The following is a 9448-nucleotide window of genomic DNA, read 5'->3' as shown; positions in this document are numbered from 1 at the left end:
TGAAGACTGAGAAATGTATGTCACGTGTCACGACAAAGCCAAATAGGTAAGAGAGAAGATCGTTGCTGAACGTAAGAAGTCAGAGGTCAGTGCTGGCCTTAAAAGAAAAGTCTCAAGGGACTATTGGTGGATAGGCTTAGATGGAGGACATGGAGGACTGAATGTTAAGTGAGAAATTGGAGACGTAAGCTTGGTAGGTAATAGGATGCATCAGTTGCTGTGTGAGATAAGAGAGATTTGGACATATTGCTATAACATAGGCAACAACCAGAGAGAAGAAAACATATAAAATACAGAAGAAAGGGGATGATTAATGTAGTCAGTTCCTCCCAGATGCAGGAGATGATAAAAAGCAGTGTCCAGCTGAAAGGTCGGCAACAAAACAGGAGAGGGACAGCTCCTTCACTAAAAGGAAGGAAGAGAAGGATGGCAGAGGACAGATAGAATGTGTCTGCTGAGAACAAGGAAACCGGTTTTTCCAAAGTTTAAATTCAACACATGAAACAAAAACATGCACAACAGGCCAACCTCCTTGCTACTAAACCACAAAATTTGGGAGTGTTATTTTTATTCTTTTCTGCACACTTAATTCTTTGCTTGATTGAATAATTATATTATCAGCCGATGAGTACCTTATAAATTTTCTTTTCTTTAAACAGTTTATTTTCATCTAATTTTTGAAGTACTAGCCTTTGGTTGGATGGCTTGTAGCTTTTCCTGTTTTTTCAGACTTACATCTTCAAACATAAAAATAGCACAATGTCCTGTCATGGTGAAAATAAGGACCCGCATTAAATTTTACCTCTTCAGTATAAAAAGCAGAGCTACACTAAATCTTCCAGGACTGTGTAAACTGGATATCCATTCAATCTGACTATCCCCAATCCATTTGTGTATTTCTGAAGCACCTCTGCCTATAACGTTTATTCCTAGCAACTTTTCTTCTGGAAATGATCAAATGAAAGTTCTTTAATGATCCAAAATAAACAAATCAGCATAATTTAAAATGCATTCATATTTAATGCATACCAACAACATAGCATAACATAATTATTGTAAACCAATGAAAATCAAATGTATCCATCAGTGTCTACCAATTAAGATTTATTAATATAAATGCGTGACATTTTAATTAGTAAAGAAGCTTATGCAACAAGGAACGCTGTACAATAGAAAGATAATAAATATAGTAAAAGCTAGGTGAACATATCTTCCAGCAAATTTCTAATAATCTCTCCTATAGTTAAATAAAGTTCTCCATGGAATATTTCAAGGTTGTGAAGACATCCTTGTTAACACATACCCCTTGCATCTCAAATTTTCACTTTGGCATGTATAACCTCTCTGTAGAGGTTTCAACAAATCATTTCTTTTTGTTATTTTTAATATCATAACATTATTTTTTTAAATTGAGGTGTAATTTATATATGACATTATATTAGTTTCAGGTGTACAATATGATTTGATATTTGTATGCACTGTGAAATGATAACCACAATAAGTCTAGTTACCATTTGTCACCACATAAAGTTAAAACTTTGGAGGGGATGAGATTTACTCTTAGCAACTTTCAAATAGGCAGTACTATATTATTGAATAAAGCTGCCATGCTGTACATAATGTTCCCATAACTTATTTATTTTATAACTGGAAGTTTGTACTTCTTGACCCCTTTCATCCATTTGGTCCATCTCTCAAACACCCCTCTGACAATGACCAACCTGTTCTCTATATCTATGAGTTATATTTTGTTTTATTTTTTTATTTTTTTTTGTTTTTAGATTCCACGTGTAAGTGAAATCACATGATAGTTGTCTTTCTCTGTCTGACTTATTTCACTTAGCCTAATACTTTCAAGGCCCGTCCATGTTGTGGCAAATTACAAGATTTTCTTCTGTTTTATGGCTGTGTAGTATTCCACTGGTGTGTGTGTGTTTCTGCACTTCCACTAGTTTATTTTCTGCTTTTGTTTGTTACCTTTGCAAACTTGTTTAAGTCTTTAATCTCTTTTGATTTAATTTTTGTGTAGGGCATAAGATAGTAGTCTAGGTTCATTCTTTTGCATGTTGCTGTTCACTTGTCCCAACAAGGTTTTTTCCCTATTGTATATTCTTGCCTCTTTTGCCGTAAATTTATTGATCACATATGCTTGGGTTTCTTTCTGAACTCTATATTCTGTTCCACTGATCTATGTTACTTTTTATACCAATACCATACTGTTTTAAATATTATTTGCTTTGTAATATAGTTTTAAATCAGGAAGTGTGATACCTCCAGCTTTGTTTTTCTTTCTCAAGATTTGGGGTCTTTTGTGATTCTGTATAAATTTTATTATTGTTTGTTCCATTTCTGGGAAAACTGCCATTGGAATTTTGATAGAGATGGTATAGAATCTGAGATTGCTTTAACTAATATAAACATTTTAAAACTATTAATTTTTCCAATGCATGAGTACAGAATATCTTTTCATTTATTTGTGTCTTTAATTTCTTTCATCAAAGTCTTATAACTTTAAGTATGTAGGTCATTCACACCCTTGGCTTAAATTAATTTTTAGGTATTTTACTTTTTTGATGCAATTGCAAATAGGATTGTTTTCTTAATTTCTCTGTCTGATAGTTTTTTTGTTAGTGGATAGAAACACAACTGATTTTTATATATTGATTTTGTACCCTGCAACTTTACTGAATTTATTAGTTCTAAAAGGGCTTTGTTTTGTTTTACTTTGTTTTTCCTTCTCTCTCTGTGTGTGGGGAGTCTTTAGGGTTTTCTGTATATAAAATCATGTCATCCACAAATAGTGACAGTTTTACTTTTTCTTTCCAATTTGGATGTTTTATTTCTTTTTTTCTGCCTAATTGCTGTAGCTAAGACTTTCAATATTATATTCACTTAAAATAGTTAGAGTGGGTGTATCCTTATCCTATTCCTTATCTTAGAGAAAAAACTTTCAGCTTTTCAGTGTTGAGTATGATGTTAGCTGTGGGCTTGTCATATATGGCCTCTATTTTTTTGAGGTGTGTTTCCTTAATACTTACTTTGTTCAGAGTTTTTATCATAAATGGATGTGAATTTTGTCAAATCCTTTGTATGCATTTATTGAGATGATCATATAAGTTTTTATCCTTCGTTTGTTAATGTGGTATATTATCCTAATTGATTTGCAGAGGTTGAACCATTCTTACATCCATGGAATAAATTCCACTTGATCATGATGTATGATACTTTTAATATATTGTTGAAAGTTTGCTAATATTTTGTTGAGAATTTTTGCAGCTATGTTCATCAGGTATATGGCCTATAATTCTTGTATTTTTTTTGTGGTGTTTTTTTCTGGGTTTGGTATCAGTGTTATGATGACCTCATACAATGAGTTTGGATATATTCCCTCCACTCCAATTTTTTGGAGGAGTTTTAAAAGGGTTGGTATTAAATCTTTTAAGGTTTGGTAGAATTCACCAGTGAAGCTGTCTGGTCTTGGACTTTTGTTTGTTGAGAGGTTATTAAGTACTGATTTAGTTTTCTTACCAGTAATCACTCTTCAGATTTTCTATTTCTCATGATTCAGCCTTTCAAGATTGTGTTTCTAGGAATTTATACATTTCTTCTAGTTAGTCCTATTTGTTGGTATATAATTATTCATAGTAGTCTCCTTTGCATAGTAGATTCTTTATATTTCTGAGATGTCAGTAGTAACTTCTCCTCTTTCATTTCTGACTTTATTTATTTGAGTTGTAGCTTTTTCTTAGTGAGGGTAGCTGAAGGTTTGTCAATTTTCTTTATCTTTTCAGACTAGCTCTTAATTTTAACAAACCACATTTTAGTTATTCTAAACCAATTGATAGACCAAAATCTATTTTAAAAACTGATTAAAACCTCTCCCAAATGCTTCCTAGAAGAACAGGTATCACATTTTGTAATTGCATCAACTCTCTTGAGGATAAATGGGCTCTACAAAAATAAACAACAAAAAAATAACACTTATCTCATTATTTTTATTAGTATTCTTTGGTTGTTTTAAAATATGTACCTTGAGAAAGTAATTTAGTCTATTTGGATCTAAATTGTCATTGTGTACGTGAGTAATTGAATGAGCGTGTTCATGGATAATTCTACTCTGAAGTTAAATGAACATTTAGTGTGCAAAATATGTGCAATCCATGGTGGATTTTCCTAAAATGTAAGATACTTGCACAGTATAAGGGAGGAATCCTAAGCAATTTGTCATTTATTTTTGCTCATATGACCTGCTCTTATCTGTTTTTATCCAGTTACCAGTAGACACAGGGGTTATACAAATCTTTTGGTTTGAATTGATTTTTCTGGAAATTCCAGTATTCTCAGAGTGCTAAAATACTAGTTAGTTGCAAGACATCATCTATCTAGATCTACAAAAGCTTATGTAGAAGGAAGCCGAGTCAGTTAGGTAAGAAGGAAAGTAGAGGAAATGAGGTTAGAGCAGTAAATAAGGTACAGATTACCCATATGTGTAGCTTCAAATTTTAGGGAATATAATAATGTAATTAATTTTATAAGTTTCTAAGAAAGCTAACTCTATTTGCAATTCAATATGTCACAGTGAGAAAATAAATTGACATCCTTCCAAAATCTCACTAAACGATAGTACAACTGTAAACAAAAAAGTAATGAAATCATAACAACACTAAAACAGAAAATAAGATAATGGTAGAAAGGAAATTTAATTTATGATGGGAAGAGTACAGACAAGATCATATTTATAGAGAAAACAGGGTAGTAATGGGGCGGCGGCATTATCAGTTTAATGAAAGAGTTGTTCACAGACTAGATGAAATTGCTGTATCTCCTTGCTTCTAACTAAAGCTTTGAAAAGCTGATTTTAAAATAAAGTTAAAGGCCCTGATTGGGTGTTTGGTTTGAGTTACAGAAGCCCACTATAGCTTTTCTTGAACCTTTACCCTGGACCCAATAAGGAAATAACAGAAGTACTGCCACCCAAGAGAATAATACTTAAATACTCCATCTCCAGATAAAAATCCTATTTAATTTCCATCGATGGGGTGATCTGAATATGGCTGTCTCATCCTTGACGATGACTGCTAAAGGGAAGATTTTCTGGTTACAAGACCTATCTATTTGCATGGAGACCTGAGTGAGCTCTCCCATTAAAGAGAAAGACTTCTGAGTTTGTTTGTTTTTTTTAAGGAAAAAAGTGATAATGATAATTAAAGAAATATATCTCATACACTAGCTACTTAAATTAATACAAAGACACTTACATAAGATGAACTGTTAACTATAATTATCACTATTTGTGAAAAATAGCAGACCAACTGAACAGAGAACAACTCACACCAGAAGAAACAAAAATAATACAAAAAGAACTATTAAAACAGAATTCTAATGAGCATCTTTAAGAGAATATTACTTTAAGAGAATATTTAACAGAATATTACTTTCATGCAATAAAAATAACCTAGTAGAAAACATAATTTAAATCATAGAAAATGAAAGATTTGGGGGAAATTAGCAAAATAAACAAAATAAAAATGAAAAGATTAACTCATAAAACAAGTTGAACACCAAGACAGTAATCTCAAAAATAAAATATGATAAATCATCATTAAAACAGATCAGAATGATAAAATGATGGAATATGACCAAAATATGAAGAGACATTTAGAGTAAAATTAGAACAGTCAAAAGTATACTAATAGGATATATTAAATGAGATGGCATGAAAAATGGGAGGAGAAATGATCATAGTCATAGTAGAAGGAAAAAATCCAAAGCAAATAAAAGGCATAGGTATAGATTGATAAAATCACTACGCCAAATACGGTGAGCAGAAAGAATGCATGCCTTGATACATCAGCATGATGTTGGAGTACTCCAAGTACAGTGCAGAAATCCAAAAAGCTTCCAGAGAATCAAAATGAGGTTGACATTAGGCTTTTCACTGTTGATTGTCATGGGGAAATGGCATTGAAACAAAATATTAAAGTTCTAAGGGGCAAGTGTCTACCTAGAATTCTATTTCCAACTGTGTCAGGTTCATAGTATGGGCTTCCTTAGATTCTAGTGAACCATTTGTAACCATCATGGCTGTGGCAGAAAACACTGGCACTCACAGGAATCGGATGCTGAGACCTATCAGCCAGGCTGCTTAGAGTTCCGGCCTACTCATCAGTTTCAGACTTGAATAAAGGTAAGAGATCTGCTTTATTCAGCAGGTCCCTATAGAACTAGGTGATAGAACCCAGAAGTGCAGGTGAGTTCTCTTTCCTCAAAGCAAACTTTGACTAGTGGAAGAAAGGAGCCAGGAGGACAACTCTAAAGATAAAATCATCCCCCTTCTTTCTTCCAAGAGTCTGTTTGGGTCACAGTTTCATGCACATGCAAAGCCTTTACTGCTAGTTTAAATACATATGGATTTGTTTTCCATTCCTTCTTGCCTCATTCTTACTTCCTGGGATTGCAATTGCACTTAAGTCTTGCCTCAGGCTCTGTTTCCTGGGAATCCTGGTCTAAGGTAGGAACCTATTAATCAAGTGTGACATCAAATAATTTTATATAAGAAAACACTCAGAGTTTTATGTCTTGCAGTTCCTTTTTCAAAGAATGTTCTTGAGGAAAACTATGCCAAAACACTAATAGTAACAACAACAACAAAAACATAAAATAAAGAAAGACCTATATTTAGGAAACAATAGAAATAACTAAAGTACAAAGAAAAGAAAAACCGGTGAGACAACTGTACTACATACAAAGAATACATTTGATATCAATTATAATAGGAAGTCTCAGATGAGTCCATGAAAAATGTCTTCAAGAAAAACAATATGTTTAGTTATATAAACAGCATAATTAATAATCTGGAAGACTTTAGTAATGAGGAGTTTTAAACACTGAGATTAACACAAACTTGTACATGATTCCGGCATTATGCAACACAAAAATTACATGATTTTGAGTAATGGGTGGGGTAACTTTAAAAGGAACACATTGGAAACTGATGTTTAAACATACTTTTCAAGTAGAACAACTTTAGGGTCATGGGATTATATTTACTTCACTTTGTATCAAAATACTACTTAAGGTAGGGTATATGGTAAAATATTACATGCTGTTTACTATCCATTATTTTAGAAAGAACCAAGACAAAAAGCACAAAATAATGAATAATAGTCATGAAAAAGAAAGCAAATATGAAGAGCTCTGAAAATTTTAAAAAGATGGTATACTGACGGAGGTGAGACAATACAAGGAAAAACTGAAGTAGAGAGATACGAAGACAAACCAATTGCCTTATGATTCATACAAACCAGGGACCTTAAGCATATTATTTACATGTTTATAGACAACTCTTAGAATAATTAAAAATAATAATATAACATAAGAATCAGGAGTTGATTGTGGGAAAAGAAATTAGTACGTAACGTAGTTATGCTAAGTTTTTTATTTATAAAAGTGGAGAACTAATATATTCCTCTTAAAAATGTATGTCAATAGACAAATGTACAAAAGTTTTGTTTAGCTCTCTGCTGCATCTACTGTGAGGATGAAGACCATTCTCAGCAATTAGACAGCGGACATTCCAGAAAATGTGGACATCACTCTGAAGGGACACAGAGTTACTGTAAAGGGCCCCAGAGGTAACTGGCAGAGGGACTTCAATCACATCAGTGTAGAACTCAGTCTCCTTGGAAAGAAGAAAAAGAGGCTTCGGGTTGACAAATGGTGGGGAGATAGAAAGGAACTGTCTACTGTTCAGATTATCTGTAGTCATGTACAGAACATGATCAAGGGTGTTACATTGAGCTTCCATTACAAGATGAGGGCCATGTGTGCTCACTTCCCCATCAATGTCATTATTTAGAAGAATGATTACCTTGTTGAAATCTGAAATTTCCTGGGTGAAAAATACATCCGCAGGGTTCGGATGAGGTAAGGTGCTGCTTGTTCATTATCTCAAGCCCAGAAAGATGAACTATTTCTTGAAGGAAATGATATTGAACTTGTATCAAATTCAGCTGCTTTGATTCAACAAGCCACAACAGTTAAAAACAAGGATATAAGAAAAATTTTAGATGTTATCTATGTTTCTGAAAAAGGAACAGTTCACAGACTAATGAATAAGATCTAAGTTGTCCAGGACAGAAATACCAAGATGTCGAGTGATTCCTGACTTATATGTGATATTTTAAAGATGCAATAAAAGTCATGTATTGAAAAAAAAAAAAAAAAGTTTTGTTTACATTTATGATGATAAGCAGAAGAAAAAAATGAAACTGTTTAAAACTTGTTAAAAAATATTATTCGTGAAGTGTGGTGCTGGAGTACGTAGGAGGGAGATTTAAGCTTTTCATTTTATGTTCTACTGCATTGTTTGAAGTCATTTTCTTTTAATTAATTTATTATTATTATTATTATTTTTTTTTTTTTTTGCTTTGACCACAATCACTTCCCTAGTTAAAGTGCTTTTCTTTCAATGAAATAGGAAGAATCTTAATTCTTTTGGTCATATGGAGAATTGATTGGGGGAAAGGGTTCAAAGACAAGAGATAGATATGAAGCTATTTTAACAATTAAGGTGAGAGAGACTGAAGGCTGAAATAAAGATGTAGCAGTTTGTTATCAAATAAATGAGAAAGGTAGTAGATATTAAAAGATGAAATAATTAATAATTAATCTAAATATGGGAATACAAGTGAAGGATTCAAGGATAATTCTCACTGGAAGGTCATTAGTGCCACTACCTTAGATAAATAAGGGATTCAAAAATAAGAGCATGTATTGATGTATTAGTAGTTATGAGAGGGTGAAAGGAGTTCAATATTACCTTAGTAAGTTTTGCCATTTGGAGCTTAAAATGTCTACGAGTATTTAGGTGAAAAAGCAACAGGATTTATGAGTCTGGAGTTCAGATGTCATCTTAAGATATATGTTTGATGGTCACAGAATATTAGTGGAAATTTAAAAACCATATTAATGAAGGAAATCATTTTTAGTAAAAATGTGACGTAGTCAGGTGGGTCAAGTACAGAATCCTGAGACACCTAATCTGAACGTATAGAGATAAGAAGAGGATTCTCAGGGCAAATAAACTTTGAAGTAGTAATCATAGAAATGGCTGGTATCAAAACTTCAAAGGAAGAAAGAACTTGGAATAGGAAAGTGTAGTTAAATTTACAGTGGGTTAAGAAGAGAGAGAGAGAGAGAGAGAGAGAGAGAGAGAGAGAGAGATTCATTGATTTTGGCTTGTTATTGATGATTTTATCATGAAGAGTGTCACTGGAATGACTCAATATTCATGAGTGCAAGAATGTGTGTTGAAAAAGTAAATGGGAGATATTCAGATGAAGAGCTTGATTTAAAAAATCAGAAATTCATAGAAATAATAGAATTACTTATCTATTTCTACACTAAGGGAAAAGGAGAGAATACTAACTGAGAGCAAGAAATTTAA

General features: G+C 32.7%; 1 pseudogene; it reads left to right on the top strand.

Moving 5' to 3' along the window:
• Positions 1 to 7522: 7522 nt before the first annotated feature.
• On the top strand, positions 7523 to 8125 carry LOC109453491 (large ribosomal subunit protein uL6 pseudogene; annotated as a pseudogene).
• The last annotated feature ends 1323 nt before the right edge of the window (positions 8126 to 9448 follow it).

Source organism: Rhinolophus sinicus, chromosome 2, assembly GCF_057876585.1.
Source record: "Rhinolophus sinicus isolate RSI-liver-muscle chromosome 2, RSI-T2T, whole genome shotgun sequence".
Taxonomy (NCBI): Eukaryota; Metazoa; Chordata; class Mammalia; order Chiroptera; family Rhinolophidae; genus Rhinolophus; species Rhinolophus sinicus.
Note: the sequence above shows the minus strand (reverse complement) of the source record. Positions and strands in the feature narration are given on the sequence as shown.